Consider the following 17,245-nt stretch of genomic DNA (forward strand, 5'->3'; position numbering starts at 1 on the left):
ACTTAGAGTGCTTCATCCAAGCCACCCCTCTTATGTGTCCCGGAGCCAAATTTCTCCATTTTATTCTTTGATTACATATAGCTTAGACAAAAAATATTGTATTGTGCCAGCGGTTCTGCTTTTTCATGCAGTATCATTGGAAAACATTGACTCGTGAAGGTAATACTTTGGCCAGTAATGGTGAGATGAATTGTTTGTCATCAAGATGGAAAATATTCCTTTTCTCTGTGCAAATATATTACAAGGTGAGAAGTGCTTAATGCCTCCTCCACAAAGAATAAATCAGATCTAGCATCAGGTCACGAGGCAGCAAACTAGAAAGTTACTTTAATTAAAATGTTTTAATATATAGGACTATTGAATAATAATCTCAACCTACTGATAAATTAAGCACGTTAAATCTTCACAGTTGTCAGCGATTGCCTTCAATATTGCCATCTTGCCATCCAGAGAGCTAATTTATGCATTAGTGCTAAGAAGAAACCCTTTTTCTGTCAGGTAGAATCAAAAGGATCAGCATTGTGTACAGTTTTGGTATTACAGCTTTATTTTCCTTTGTACATTTTCTACATTTTATTTTATTTTCTTGTAGGAATGGTTGCTGGAGGCACAGATTTTGATTAATAACATAACTCAGTTAAGCATTCTCTTTGAAAAGAATTAACTATCTAAGCAGGGTACAACAAAGCATATTTCAACAAGAATATTTTACAAGGCAAATTACAAAGAGGACCATAATTACCAATTTGGAGCAGTGTTTTTCAGGATTTCCTCTAGGTAGGGAGAAATCTGTTGGGAAAGTTGTTGTAGCACGTATTTATGAACTGATAAACCTACTCTTCTAAAAGAACAGTACATCACCCTTAAACTCAAGTTTATAGACAATGCAGCGCATATCCTAGGCCTCAAATGTAAAAATATTTTGCAATATAAAGTTCTCTCAGGACTTTTTTTTTCTTTCTATATACAAATGATTTCTACTAGCATGAGTGAGGCATTGTCCCACAATTACATAAAGTCTATACGGCGTAGTCTTTTTCAAAAATTTTTATTTGGTATTAGTATTTAAACATCATTGAAGCATAAAGCAATTATGTCTGTGTGTTCAGTCCCAACAATGGTAAAATATAATCAATAATAAACTCAAATTTACAGACGAGGTACATTTACACACTTGTTAAGTCCAGACATGATTGTGGACCCTAGCTTACTGCTGCATAGGTCAAGACATGCTTCCTTTCCCAGTACTGAATAGCTAGTTGGCAAGGTTCTGCTGTTCTTGTTTTATTATAAAAGGTAATAAAGCAGCAAATAGTAATAAAGATATCAGAATAGATAGCAAAAATGTTTTGCAATTTCACACAACAGAAAGTTTTCTACTTAGAAATCTGCTTTATAAAAAGTAAAGAACACAAAGCTGGGACACTGTTAGCTTTACGGGGCATTCTTCTCTTCATGCATCACACGGAAATGCTCATCAGAACTTAACTAAAGAGTTATAACTTCTCCAAACCAGTTGAAGATTGGATGAAATTCAACAATATGGTGAAGCGTATGAATAATATAAGAAAGTTTAAACCCATCCCTGCAAAATACAGAGAAATTCTTAAAAGTAAAACAAGAGTTTCCCTGAATCAGACCTGTTTTCACAGAGCTTTAATTAAGGCTTCATTTGCAGGAAGAGATCAACAAGAAGGGCTCAGAGAATTTATTAACCTCTTCTCCCTTCAGATGGAGCTGAAAGAATAGTAAAACTGACTAGGAACAGTGCACAAACTGAAAAGTTAAGTGGAGTTTTGACATAAGATTGTGACCTCTATAGTTCTGAACTGTTAATGCTTGAGATTACCTCCTCCACTGTTCTATGGTCTAATGAAAGTCCAAGGACATCTAGCTGACCGTCCTCTCATGTGAACATTACACAATCTTGCACCAAAAAGGGGCACCAGTTGAGCAAAGAAGCCAAGAATTGACATGGTTAAAACTTAATAACAAAACATCTGCATGGTGTCCCAAAACTAAAATTCTTTTACGATGGGAAAAGAATCATACAGTTCTTATGACATCAAGGAAGAGAAGGCTGACATGACTTTTTTAGTAAGTTACGGCTTCAGCACAAGTTGGACAGTTGTCATTGTAGTTCTGGATGTGATTTTAAGCAGAGGAGAATGGAAAAATGCTATTAAATAACTCAAGCATAATTTGTGATTTGCTTGCTTCTAAGATGTTCAGATTTAAGATGTTTATGGTAGGACTAATACACAGCTAAATGCATGTGAATATGCAGGAGTAACCACATACTGAAGGTACACCACACACTGTTTAACTTCAGACTTTTCTCTCTCCCTTTCTCACCACCTTTGTAACATTTTTACCAGTCTAGTCTTCATTCTCTTTCCAGCTGTATTCTGTTTTAGTTCCTCTTGCTACAACCCTTGCCCTACTTTCTGAACTCCTGTGCTCTCTCCATCTTTCATGACTGCTCCACCCACCCACACCTATTGTTTGCAAAGCGTCTCAAGAACACTTTTCCATCCCTCTACTAAATTAGCAGATCAGATAGCAACCTGTCCCCCACTGATTTTATAACGATTTCTCTGCCAAAAAGATGACTCAAAGACAGCTAGAGAAAATGAATATGAAGAAACAAACCTGAAAACATGAAGAATCTGAGAAATCAGGGGATTCCTTGGTTCTACTTTTAAAGCATCTGAAAATATGAAAAAAGCCCTAGAAATGTACACTAAAACAAGGGATCAGAGAATAGCTAACCTAAATTGCCTTAGCTTCTCTGATCACATTGCAACTGATAACCTATACTAGCTGAGATATATCTTCTGCAAATTAATATGCAGAAGTGTAATATCCTAACAGAAGTGTCTTGTGTCTGCTAAATTGAAATAACACACTGCCATGAACATCTTTACTCCAGAGTTAGATCAAACACCATTCTGTTTACCAATCTGGGAATAAAAGGACATCTTGAACCTGAAGGGAGTTGTCTGATTCTGTGAAACTGATTTTGAAAAAATACATTAATATAGTTAGTATAGACTTATCTGCTTTTTTATCTGAGTCATATTTACACTTCATCACAACTGATGCCAGGGTACAATTCTAAATTACTCAAAAGAATCACATTAACATTTGGTTCTGGGAAAACCCTTTACACTAAACAGAACCTCTTCCCAGCCAGAACAACACAAAGGAGCCAAGGTATAAATAAAAACCTGTCTCAGCACAGCACTTTCTAAGACAGATTCCTTCCCTGTGCAAAAGCTATTTATGAAACTGTGCCTGTACCTGTGGGAAGCCAGCTAACTTCACTACTTTTATTTTCTCAGTGTAGAATGTGGAATAAATAGACAAGAATTCATCTTAATAATACTGCCTGTTGGAATAATATCGTATAACTTTTTTGTATGTCAAAATACCATAGTTATATTTTAGGATGGAATCTATTTTTTTCTAGGTATGTTTAATCTTAGAATACATTTGAAATGTTGGTCATGAAACTGATAGTAATTTTTACAGTACAAAAATAAATAATATGCTATGCTTAATTATAGTATTTACTGATACAGTATCCCCAGATCACTTTTTCATTCCAATTAGCATGCTTAAAAACCCATTGCCAGCAAAAAAGCTAATGTCTATAAATCACTGTTACAGCTGCAAATGAACTCCTTATTACTTTAGAAATACCAAAAGAAGATCAAGGTCAGGAAAAAAAGTTAACGCTTATTCATACAAGCAGGAACTGAAAAGATAAGTGGCAGAAATTAGATGATATTTTGAAGTAGCTAAAAATAAGGGCTTAAATGGTCATCAGTAATACTTTCTACATGTTCCATGACTTAGTAGCAGTAGTGATTTTAAGATTAGTACTTTTCAGTACTTAATCACTTTAAGGGTGTGGGGTAGCTCTTTAATCAAATTACTCTTTGTTTCCTTTAAACAATAATTGGTCAGATTTAAGTCTGATGCAATTCCTTTGACTTTTGGCAAGCTCCCTCTGTTTCGTGTTTCCTTTTTCCCCACAGTTCTCTTCCTTGCTCCTTGTTCCAAAGGGAAGACAAAGAGATCTTAATCAAATACAGCTATTACAACTTGAATTTCCTTCCCCTCAGTAGTTTCTGCAGTTCAGTCTCTACCAATCACCTTTTAACAAAATGAAATTTATTAGGCGCTTGGGTTTGCCACTCCTGAGTTCGAATGAAACATTTATTGCTTACTTGCCAGAATGACATCACCTCACAAGTATTTTAAGAAAATCCACAGTAACTAGTTCACTAGAAAGAGACCATACAAAACATTAATAAATATACATGACAGACTTAGCATTACAGTCCTCTACACTCTAGTTCTAGACACTCCCACCACCAGAGAAACTCCTCCAAATTGAAAACTTATAAAAAGCTAATTACTCTCAAAACCTTTCCACCTCGATTAGATCCAACTGGCACCCGTTGGTAACCAGGAATTTCTAACTTATTAATAAGGGAGTGCAATTGTCTAAAGGAAATGTTTGTCTTTACAAATTTCTAAAACATCTCTGGAAGCACATTTATCTGTCCAGTATCTGCTCCTTGTTCAGAATCACCAAGATATTGATATTCTAATATGTGTAACTAGAAAAAGAAAGAGAATATGCATTTCATATCAGTTTAGTTAAAATCTCATAACTAATTGCTTGAAGTGATTAGTGAAATTAAGCAAAATAGTTGATAAGACTTTTCTTCTACTTCTTGGACACAATGCTAACCATAGAATCACAAATCCACAGAATAATTTTGAAAGGAAGGAGCCTTTGGAGGTCATCCAGTCCAACCCTCCTCTCAAAACAAGTCTAATCAGATAAAGCTGCTCACAACAACCACACCGAATTTATTCTTGAACATTTCGAAGGACAGAGATCTCATAGTGTCTCTGGGCAATCTGCGTCAGGATCTGATCACCCTCATGGATAAAAACCAATCAACTAAACAAAGATCTTCTTATAGCTAATGGGAATCAAAGCAGAAAGCCAGATACATCAAGACTGATATACTACTATTATTCTTTACCAAAGCACTCATCTCATCTAACTGCAGAAGACACAAAGTTTTCAGAAGACTAAAGCAATTCAAGATTAAAATATTTAAAACTGTCCTCAAAATAATTCTGAAAGGTAAATTCTAGAGGTACACTGAAGTGAGGTATGCAGATAAATATATAGAAAATTATCAGTTCTGCGTAACAGAATTACAAGTGTTTCCTTCAAAGATACCATCTAGATATATTTTCGCTTTCTGGAGAGTAAGAAGCTTCAAGGAGGACTGAACAACTGGCAATTCAAAAACACTGAAGGGAAAACACCATATTTTTGTGCTACCTAAAACATGACTAAGAAGTGGTGATGTTAAGGCAAGAAAATGCCATGTCCCAGGGCAAGTCTAAACTCTGGATGAAAAAGCACTCCCAAACGTGCAGAAACAGACCAAAGCAAATGTATCCAAGAAAAAATTAGCTTTTGCAGGAGCCCATAGTAGACCATCCTCCATTATGTGCAAGAACTGAATTCCTCCTAATTCCCAGAATTAGCATCTTCCTCACAAATTTATAAGAGACAAACTGTAAATACCTTTATGTAGTGCATGTGGGATTTTTGCCACATAGAAAAGATTCGGGGTGCTTCTAAAATGAAAGTGACAATGACTGGGTTTCTAAGGACAGAAGGTGGGTTTGAGTCAGCATAGGTATTACAATACTAGAGGACTTACCATTCAGCTTGGAGACCTCAACAGTCCAAGTGAGTTCATATTATCGGAAAAAGAAATATCCTTCCTGAGACACAAAGCTATATTCCCTGTGTTTCTCTGTTAACATTTTTGATATCTCTGCCACCTGCCAGTGACCACAAGACAGAGTCAGTAAACTTCATTTTTTGAGCGGCGGGTTCTCACTTCTTCATTATTATCCAACATACTTTCAAAGTCAGTACAGTGGTGAAGCACTAGTGATGAACTGTCAGTACTGACATCATAGTCAAACTCAGAAAACTATTGTGTTTCCTTTAAATAAAAGATATAGATCATACACTTAACAACACAAGCCATATATACACAGGGATATATAAGTGAATATAGTTACACATATACATGAAAATGGAGATCAGACAAGACCAGTCTTGACGGAAGTTTACAACTCATTACATATTTCTTTGCTGATAAATTTGATATCTTTATAAATCCATTTTTTGGGCATAAAGCCTTATGCTGTGCCATGTCTCCAATACCAGGGTTTTTAAATATTTTTAGGTCATAAATTTGAACATGTTACTCTATTAAATGCTGCAGCTCATCTGAATTCTTTTTGAATTTCTAAAACTATCGTACCACTTTTCATCACTTTATGAGCCAAAGGTTGTATGTGTGGCTGATATTCTAGCGTATAAAAAATAGCAGGGCTCCACTCCCTTTGGGGGCTTAGAGACTATTGTCCCTAACCATTTCTAAGTACTTTTCCTCTGAAAAGAGAGAGCACTGCTAAAATTGCAATGACTTTCTTCTAGGGAGGAAAAAAAGGTCAACTCACATGAAGTAAACATTTCTCAGAATAAGGCTGGAGTAAGTAGTTCTTTTAAAAAATACAATTTGAACCCCTAGAACAGTATTTTTAAAACTCATGAGTGTATTTTTCTGGATTTTAAAACAATAAGATAAAGCAGAAAATAACATTTTAAAAGCAGCCCCTTCAGCTCATAAAATTCTTGACATTGAAACATCTAGTCCTGCCAAGAGTGGGCAAAATTTGGGAGTATCGTTTACTAAAACTAAGACTAAAACTAAAACTAATACTAATAAATACTAATGCTAATATTATACTAATATTTAAAGGATTAGAAAATAATTTTCTGTGCTAGCTTCATTGGCTGGTGACTGAAAATACATGGATCCATGATAAAACTGCATCTCAGAGAGATAATGAGATACTGAGTATTCGTGTTTTGCTAACACAGAAGGCAAAGTTTATGACATTTAACAAAGAAATATAACATCAAGAATAAAAAGCAACATCAGCTGAGATGTTACTACAAACATAAATGAGACCATCAGTGGTAAAACCCATCACCAGTGAAAACAAGAAAGAAACTTACCAGGTTGAAACTGTTCATTGCTCACACTTGTGGTGATAGTCTTCCACTACTTCCCTCATCCAGACTGCTTATTTTCATATCAACCTGATACAAAAATAAAATAAAATAAAAAAATAATTTAAAAACAAAACGAAACAAATAAAATAAGGCAATGATATTCAAATATTTAGATAGAATAACTTCAGTAACTGGGTGAGAAATCTTTCAGTAGAGCAATGTGATAAATCATGTCCTCTCATTATTTTTACATTTTGAGATTGAGTATATAGGACCTTAGCATATAGGACCTTAAGCACTTATAAAAAAAAAAGAAAGAGCTCAGTGTAAACTGTTAAAGTTACATAGTATGACTTCTCAGCTTCCCTCTATTTATGAATTTAAGTAAGTAATATGGAGGTTTTAGAACTTTTGTAGTCATAGATGGCAGGAGGTAAACCTTGACATGAATTCATATGAATTGTAAGGGTAGAGCAAGGATAGATCATAGAATCATAGAACAGTTTGAACTGGAAGGGACCTTTAAAGATCATCCACTTCAACCCCACTGCAATGAGCAGGGACATCTTCCACTAGATCATGTTACTCAGAGCCCTATCCAACCTGTCTTTGAATGTTTTCAGGATCTGCCACTTCTCTGAGGAACTTGTTCCAGTGTCTCACCATCCACACAGTAAAGAATTTCTTCCTAGTCTAAATCTACTTCTTTGAGTTTAAAACCATTACCCCTTCTCCTACCACAACAGGCCCTACTCAAAAGTTTGTTGCCATCTTTCTTATAAGCCTCCTTTAAGTATTGAAAGGCTGCAAAAAGGTCTCCTTGGAGCCTTCTCTTCTCCAGGCTCAACAACTCTCTCAGCCTGTCTGAGCTCCAGCTCCCTGATCATCTCCGTGACCTTTCTCTGGACCTGCTCCAATAGGTCCATGGCTTTCTTATGTTGGGTGCCCCAGAGCTGGATGCAGTACTCCAGATAGGGTCTCATCAGAGCGAAGTAGAGGGGCAGAATCACCTCCCTCCGCCTGCTGGCCACGATTCTTTTGATGTAGCCCAGGATATGGTCAGCTTTCTGGGCTGTAAGCGCACACTGACATGTCCAGCTTTTCATCCACCAGTAACCCCCAAGTCCTTCTGTGCAGAGCTGCTCTTAATCCCTTCATATCCCAGCCTGTGTTAATACAGGGGGTTGCCCTAACCCCCACATGCAGAACCCTGCACTTGGCCTTGTTGAACATGAGGTTCACATGGGCCCACTTCTCGAGCTTGTCCAGGTCCCTTTGGATGGCATCCTGTCCCTCCAGCATGTCAACCACACCTCTCAAATGGTGCATTTTATGTCTCAGTTATTTTCCAAAGTTTACTTGCTGTTATTGCAGGCTTGTATTACCTGGGGTAGAACCTAAAAAGCACTATAACACCCTTGTGGTGATTAAAAAAAAAATTAAAAAGCATGTTTGTTTTGTTGGTTTTTTTTAACTAAAAGGAAACAGCACTGGAGAGCTGCAATCCACCACATAATGGTTCTTCACTAAAAGTCCTCTTCCTTTTTGTTATATAATCAGTTGTAGTATCATTCTTAAAGTTAAAAGTAAGAAGAGAGAAACCAATGCTCTAGATATTTAATTCAGGAAATTAAAATAAACTTCCATAGTTTCTACCTTGGTCAGGGTTTGGCCTGAAAATAATGACTTATTTTCAGGACAATTCTTTTAAAATAAATTGACTGGTTTGGGTTCTCCACTTGAAACGACCTCTACCAGTTTCATTTTGAGAGGCACTAGGATGAACAAAATTGGAATAGGTCACCAACAACTAGTACCAAACTGATAAGTCATTTACTAAGATCTCAGCTTATATGGTTTTTTTCCTGGAATAATCTGCCATTGGCTTATCACATTAACTGGACAGGCTTAGATCAGTTAGGATTACTTTCATTTTAAAATGCTAGAAAAGTCAGGGAGAAAGATTTCTTTGCTTTGCAAAACTCTTTTGCTTAACACCAGGAAAACTGTACAAGCTGAGATCTACACATAGATTAAAATGAATAAACACAGGATAAGTAATGCTACATTTTTCTCCAGGTGCATTCTTACCTGTGCACTTGTAAATTGCAGACTTGCTGAAAAAAGAGAGAGGCTTCACGTAGGTATCACAAAACTCACCTATATCCTTCCGAAGCTTCCTTCTATGATTAATAATAAATCTAGCTCATGATTTTCTGTCCTTAAGCTCTCAGTCAAGACAACTGCTTATATGACAGGACTCTCTGTTTCTTACATTCAGTTGCCTTGCAGCTTTTTAAAGCCAGAGGATTATGATTGACATAGAGAACTGCACCAATGGTATCAGGCTTTTTGAATTTTTTTGTGAAGAATCAGAGTCACAGAACTGGTTGGACAGGACCTGAGGAGGTCTCTTGACCAGCATTCCACTTCATGTGCAGGGGAATTCAGACCAAGGATTGGTTCAGCTAAGTATCGAAAAACATTTCCACGATACGTTTAATTCAAAAAGGAAATCGAGAACTATAATTTTAGTAATTCCACTTAGTTTGTACAAATTTATAAAGGCAGCTTAACCCCAATTTATTTGGTTTGAATTACTCCTGAAGAATTAACTCATATGCTTGTCTCTTACCTTATTGCTATCTCTAATTTAATGCATTTTCAAACATGAAGGAGGAAAGAGGCAACAGTCATAATCTTGCAATTCAGCACGTGAAATGTTTTGGATATCCATCCATTTTTAGACATTACTGCTTCTGTATCTTGATACAATGACTCAGGTAAAATTTGCCCCAGTCCAAATTTATATGACAGAAAGGATTTCCTGCAAACTACTTTTAAAGCCAGAAAAATAGCCACTTCATCCTTATTATAATGAATGATATTTGCAAGATCAATGAATAAACTGATGTTTTCTAAGAGTGGCTATTTTTAATATCTACTTAGAAAGTATGAAGGCTAAGAGAATGATTTCTCTGTTGTTTTATTACTAGTTTTGGAGACTGTTCCATTACTGTTATAAATAAGGAACACTAGACAATTTCCGCACTGTTCAATGAACTACTTTCTTTTCAGAATGCAATTTTAAATAATGTTCCTGATAATTTATTATGAAGAATTCTGTTGTGTGATGTGCACTGCTAAGTGGTACTCTAATATTAACCTGCATTATATACAGACAGCATATTATTGAGGAAGGCTGTAAGAATACCCACTTGACTTCTGAAATATTTTGTAGAATACTTGACAAAAGCCAAGGAGCATAGGCTAAATTCAGCTATTAATGAAGATGAAGAGGCAGTCAAGGTGACCTCAAGAGGCAAATACTAACTACCTACATACCTAAAAAAAAGGAAAAAATGTATTCCCCAGATTTTATATTCTTCACAGGAAACTCAGGAACAGGCAGAAGTCAGCATAGATATGTTATCTATTTGGTACAGGTGACAAGGTAGCATTGCTACCTCCTACTGGAGACCTGGAGACTTGGATCTGTTCTAGTCCTCAGGAGAGGAGTAGGATAGAGTCATATTGATCTATTCTTGAAATATCCCAGCAGCCTTATTGGCAAACTTTCGACTTCTAATTTAATTTATATCATCTTAATTCTGTGCATATTACAATAAAACCTCTTCAAAGGCTTCACTTTTAACCCAGACACATAAAAGGTGAGAGCAGCGCTTGGCCAGAAAGAAAGTTCAACAATAATAGGTACAAGAATCCTTCTGGTCTGAATTATCACTGAGAGACTGGTAATGGACATCCTCTTTGAATTTAAGGCAATATAACTGATCTATTTGAGAGGAGATGAAAGAAAAGGATAGAGAAAGAAAGACATCAATTTATGCTATTCCACTTTTTGTTGCTGTTGTTGTTTTTGGTATCAATTACTGAGAACCACCTGAGACTTTGATGCCATGGGCTTTACTGTTACTTCAGGCATTTCTTTGTAAACTCAGGATTAAATCAAAAGAGTGTCCGTTCCTCAACGGAAATACTAAATATTTCAGTCCTGTTTTGTGAGATATGCAACCTTTTTTCTGAGCCATTTTACTTTCTCAGTATAAATCTCTGTAATGAAATCACATTTTCTGACAAGACTGAAACTGACTGTCCCTTAAACATCTGGCTACTTTCAGTTTCCTGGTATACATAAATGATGGCCTTATGTACCTTATGAAGTTTACAGCTTCAACTTGTTTCAGTCCTGAAAGTCACCTGTAATCTTCAGCTAAAAAAATTATATTGTTTATTTTTTAATTAAAAGAATTCTATTTGGAAAACAGAATTCTACTTTGGAAGAAGGTAAAAAATGAATTTCGCAACTGCAGAGTCAGAACACAAATGAACACAAACTGTATGCATTTAAACTCTTGTAACTGTTGTACTTGTTTTTAAGGACTGGGGAGTGAGGCAAACAAGACCTTTGGTATTTCTTTCTGAAATACTGATGGACCTCAAAAGATTCAACAATGGGTCTATGCATACAGGGCTACCTATGATAAGGATTTAAACTGGATCTGCAGAACATCAATGTCTACTTAGCATCCTGTACTGTTTCATACTGAAAAATCAGGGACAAGAAGAATTAAGCTCAATTCTGGCTCCATTCCACATTTATTGGCATTGGAGTAGGATCAATCATATATTAGTGTCTCACTGTGGAAGGGGAAGAAAGAGACTAACCGTTATAGTTCTTTACTGATATTTGTCCTGCCAAATTTCCTGGAATTTGGCAGACAGAGGAAAGCCATGGTATGATCAGAAAGTAATGAAATAAAAGCAAAAAATAAACTCAGAGCCAAAAAAAGGCAGCAGAATTAAGAGGCAGTAGTAGTATAAACTGCAATTACTTAAAAGGACCTGTAATCAATTGTTCCAGAAATATGTGTAGTACTGTAGCTCAGATTTCATTCGTGAGATACAGAATAGAGATTTTGGTATCTTAGGTGAACAAGAGTATATACTGGCACAACAAGAACTTTCTTTTTTCTTTTTTTTTTTTTCTTTTCTTTTTGGAGAAAAAAGCATAGCCGCAGAGATCCTCAATAGCAAATCATATTTCAGATTTTTTCAGAAAGATGTAAAAATATGACTGATTAAGAACTAAGATAGCTGCTTATGAACAAGGACCAAATACAGACACTGTATTCTTCTGACTATGCTTATGACTGTTTAAACTGCATTTATTACACATACTGGCGACATTCAGCTCAGGTCTTTAAACTGTCAGTCCTGGAATCTAGTGGGGTTTACCAAGAGGTTGCTCACTTTATATATGTATCATCACTTTCCCTTAGCAATACTGGAAACAGACTACTGCGGAGCTTAACATCTGGTCTGAGCAAATAAAGAGATTCTCATGGTGAAAATCACATTTTTGCTAAGTAATTTAGGTACTTTCCCAGCTCACAATTCAGAAATACCTTACCATTGACCAATGTGACAAAAAGACAGGACATCATAATAATTTGAATCAGAAGGCAAAATTTGAAAATTTGAGGATTTTATCTTTTATGCTGCTATACAAGTACATCCTATCACAATGATCACAGTACGATCTGTTACTCACCAAAACAGGACCTATTCATTTCAAAGGGACTATTTTTAGACAAATGTATTTTCTCAGTGTAATCAAAGAACGTTGATGCTTGATTTTAATTGCGTGCCACAGAGAAAATGAGATGGCACCTGCAGAAAGAGCAGGTACCACCAGTAGATACTATTAAGCTATTAACCAGTTAACAGATCTGCATGTATCTGCAGCCTGACATCCCCAGTCTTACCAACAGCTGAAAATAAATGCCATAATTGATTTGTCAAAATGTATGCATTAAATGGAACACTCTTTCACCTAACAGAAAAGATCATGTTGATTACATTAAATACAGATGGTACACTTTCTAAAAGGACACTGTGCACATGTATACATTTCAGCTGAAAGGACAAGATGCTGTCTCTACCTGCAACTGAAATGCCAAACGAAGTTATGACTTGAACAAGATGCAATAAAGATCCTAAGGGCACTGGTCTTGAAAACTGACTATTCTAGTAAATTGACCACAGGTAAGCACCCACTGAATTTTTAATATAAGAATCAGATGGCTTGCAGATGCTAGGTATCATAAACCATGATTTGTTTGAGTACAAGTGAAGGATCCAACCTAATGTTTGAAAATAGTCAAACAAGCAATATTTCCTATACGCAGCAAATCAGGTTTTTATGCATTACCTGCAACTGTATTTTTATTATTTCTCAATTGAGAAATACAGCGGCTCCTTACCTATAATTTCTTGTTCTAAAAAGCCAGCTGCTATTTGATATGACAATAATCTTGTTAGAAATAAGAAAGCTTCAAGAAAATTGTCCATGGGATTAGTGCATCAGTTGTTCGGACTTTTGTTTCTGGAGAGTGGAAAACAAGAGCAGTAAAGGTATCTGAAAAAATAGGCTTTATTGATAGTATTTGAAAGGGACACATGCTAGTGGATCTTCAGACAGCTGGATACATTTAATAAAAAATGTTTTTCTTTGGATTAAGATTGTTTCTCCTTGAAACTTTTATCACTATAATAGATTACATTCTTACACCATAAGGATGCTTCTTGAAACTCACATCTGCAAGGCAAGAGACTATCTGTTGATAAAGTGTTTTTTTTGTGTATCACGCATTTGGAAAAGAGCTTTTGTATAAAACTAAATCAATTCCAATATAAATAAAGAAATGAAGAATCTGAAAAATTGCAGCAGGCACTCAACAAGATATTGGTGTGACAGCCAGACAGATACAGCGTGAATCTGTGCAATTGAAGTCTTGTATTAAATAACAAATCTAACAAAATATGTTACATTATGGAGCTTGCACACTCAACAAAAGTGGTATTAAACTCAACTATAAACTTCTATTGTTGCTGGCACTGGGTTAGGGAGACTGGAGAAAAAAAACAAAACCCACAAACTAGAATTGTTCTTAGTAATGCCAAAACTGCAAGCTACCATGTTAAATCTGCCCTTTCTAGTTTGATCAGTGTTAGATGAAAATATGCACTTGTATCTTACATGTGTTCTGTCTTTGTAAATGATTTCACAAAATGTTAAATCAGGGCTTATCTCAGCCCTTTTAAAATTTCAGACCCTCTCCTTCCTGCTCATGATGGGGCTGCCTCCTATTTACACTCCTCATTTACTAAACAAGTGCATTATTCTTATCCTAAGTGATAGCGTCTTTACTGAGTAATACTCTAAGGGAAAGTGCAAATGCTGCAAAATTCTCTTTGAGTCTCCGACATGGTGAAATGTGGGGTGCTCACTGGAGGCAGTCATGAGTAGGTACTGTTCTGCACCCGGGGAAAAGGTAAATGGGAGAGATGCAGAAATTTCTACTCATTCACAGATCATACGGCCAAATAGTCCACTGCACAAAATAAACTTACCTCACATTTACAGTTTTTATTTTTCATGTTTGCTTCTCTGATATTTCCCACAACGACAACTCTGAAAGATACCAGAGCATTTTTGCAAAAGCCTTTCCTCAGGGATGTCTTAGACTTCAACCAGTTTAAGCCGTGCAACAATGATTTTCTGAGCAGACTCCTTACTTTATATTAGTTGCTGCAGTCAGGGTAGCAGTTATGCCTACATTTCATGTACAGAGAAATATGATAAACTAATCACTTTGAACTACAAAAGCTAAAGATGATTTCAGATAGAGCTGTTGTCTTAGATTCCTAATTATTTTAATTATAATAATTACAGTATTAAGAATACAATATCAATCTGTCACATCAGGTACTACAGTAATGAAAAATAGCCTTTCAAGTGTGGATTATTTTCACTCCCTCCACTATTACTCTGAATTGTGCTCAAGTCTATCTTAATGTCCAACCATGCACTCGTATTTATCAGTTCTTTTCTTATAATCTCCTGTCCTGCACTCTCCTACCTTGTACTCTCCTATCATGTTAGTCAAGCTCAAAATCCAACCTTTGTCTACTTGGAGTGCTCAAGATTATGCTTCTTTATCCTTCTGTATCATCCTTATCTTCTTACTTGTCAGGTTTCCTCTTCAGGACTCTATCAAAGGTACTAGCCTGAGCATAACATTTTTTTCTTCTTTCCACTTGAAGGCCTTCACCCTTCTTCCGATGTTCACTTCATTTCATCTTATCAACTAAACAATAGCATATCTGAAAGGAAAAGAAGAATCCTGGATCCTGGAGATAAATATCAGAATACTGTTATATTCAAACTGTTGGTGACTAATGAGTAGAGATGTAAAACTTTGAGACTTTTGGCTCTCTACTGTTGAAACATAAGCATAAGTGTAACTGATTAGTAAAAAGTTATCTTAATAAATTTTAAGATTAATGTTTCCTATTAATGACAAGATAACTAATGCAAGCATCACCACTAAATACACGCCTTCATATACTGGTGCTTGAACTCCCTGAATGAAAAGTTCATTCTCCTGGCAATTTCAGCCCGTCACGGCTCTGCAGGGTGTGTTGTCCTGGTTTCCAGCCTCTTGGCAATTTGCTGATGGCACATCAACATAGTTATTCAATAATAAATAAAAACTCCCACCAATTCTTTGAGCAAAGGAAGCAACTTCTGGGACCTTCCAGGTTCATCTGGGCTAGTCTTTCTGATCATCTCAACCTCCATGACTAAGGAGCACCCAGCCATCAGCCCTGACTACAGTGCATCATCCCTATGACACTGTACATACTCTAGGGTATGTTTTGTATATGTAGTGGCAGTGTTTAATGTGTAGAACAAATCACTAGTACTAAGCATATCGCTAATGAATGAATTTAGGAATGTTTTGATTTTAAATTTAAAAACTGTTCAGATTTAACAGTATACTGATCAATGCACAGTGTAGCTGACATTTTATCAGTATCAGATACTCCCACTGGACTTCTATCTTAAATAAATTTAGCAGCTTGGACACAAATCTGTCAGGAAGGACCTGGCTATAATGAAGTCTGCCTCAGGGTCTCGGGCACTTGTATCTACCCATTTAATGTTTCTTAGTAATAAAAATCTACCTAAAAAATTAAATATAGTTTCAGCCACAATAGAACCTGTGAGACTAAAATTGAAATATATGATTCTGTTACGCCTGAACGTGCATACAGCTGCTTTTTACAAAGACAGGGTTTTGGAGCTTCTGCTGTGGCAACAAAAACTTTGAATTTTTTCTCCAAGAATGTGGCTGTGATGCATATTCACATACACTAGGTAGACCTGGCAAAATTCAGCATTTAGGATCTAAATGTTTACAATATGAAAGTAACCATTACCCAAAAAGTCTATGGCCTTGCAAGTAAAACATGAAATGATTAGAAAGAATAACTGGGAAAAGAAATGTGTGCCAGTGCCACATTGCTTTATCTTACAAAGTATATGTACAACAAAATTTTGTTGGTATTATCGAATTAAGCACTCATGCTCTTTTTTTTTTTTCTTTTTTACCTTGAAGGCACTTGAGACTTCCTTAGTTCAGCGACCTGGGTAACTAACTCACTTGAATTTCTGAGACCCTGATTTACGCTCTGAGTTCAGCAGCCTGAAATCTGCATGCCTAAAAACTAGCTTTATCCAAGGCAAATCACATTGCTCCAGGTAAGGCTCAGAAGTACTGAAGATTTATTCCTCATCCTCTCAGGAAGGTGCACAGACAGGGATTTTACAACGCCCCAGGAGGTAAGTGCCACAAAAATCTCAAGGCTCAGGTTCAGAATTCAAGCCTTGCTGAGCTGCCTAGAGATTCTCCTTTGTAACCAAACAGTGGAGATTTTTGGTTTTTGACATACATAGAAAGAAGGCTTACTGGTACATTACATAAGAACACAAAATCTGTGCTCGGATAGAGGAAACCAAATAGAGGAAAGCGATTTCATTTGTAATTACAAATATCCCTCATCTCTCATTTCTGAACAGTTTATAGAATTTTCTTTTATATAGAGATCCTATGTTGCATCGAAAACTTCTTCAGAGTTCTTCAGATTATATTCTGCAAATTCTAGTGAAAACCTACATGTGACCAGTAACAAACTTCAGAATCCATCACTAAAGGGCATTTTAGATAAGTACTTAGGGAG

The 17,245-nt window shown here is 36.0% G+C and overlaps 1 protein-coding gene across 1 annotated transcript in view; it reads right to left on the reverse strand.

Moving 5' to 3' along the window:
- The window catches only part of LINGO2 (leucine rich repeat and Ig domain containing 2), a 546,343-nt gene that overhangs the window by 246,383 nt on the left and 282,715 nt on the right, over nucleotides 1–17,245 (reverse strand). The window contains exon 3 of the mRNA XM_063320456.1: nucleotides 7,139–7,222. The gene's annotated coding sequence lies outside the window, so the exon portion shown is untranslated. The remainder of the gene's footprint in view (nucleotides 1–7,138; nucleotides 7,223–17,245) is intronic.

This window comes from Chroicocephalus ridibundus, chromosome Z (assembly GCF_963924245.1).
Source record: "Chroicocephalus ridibundus chromosome Z, bChrRid1.1, whole genome shotgun sequence".
Classification (NCBI taxonomy): Eukaryota; Metazoa; Chordata; class Aves; order Charadriiformes; family Laridae; genus Chroicocephalus; species Chroicocephalus ridibundus.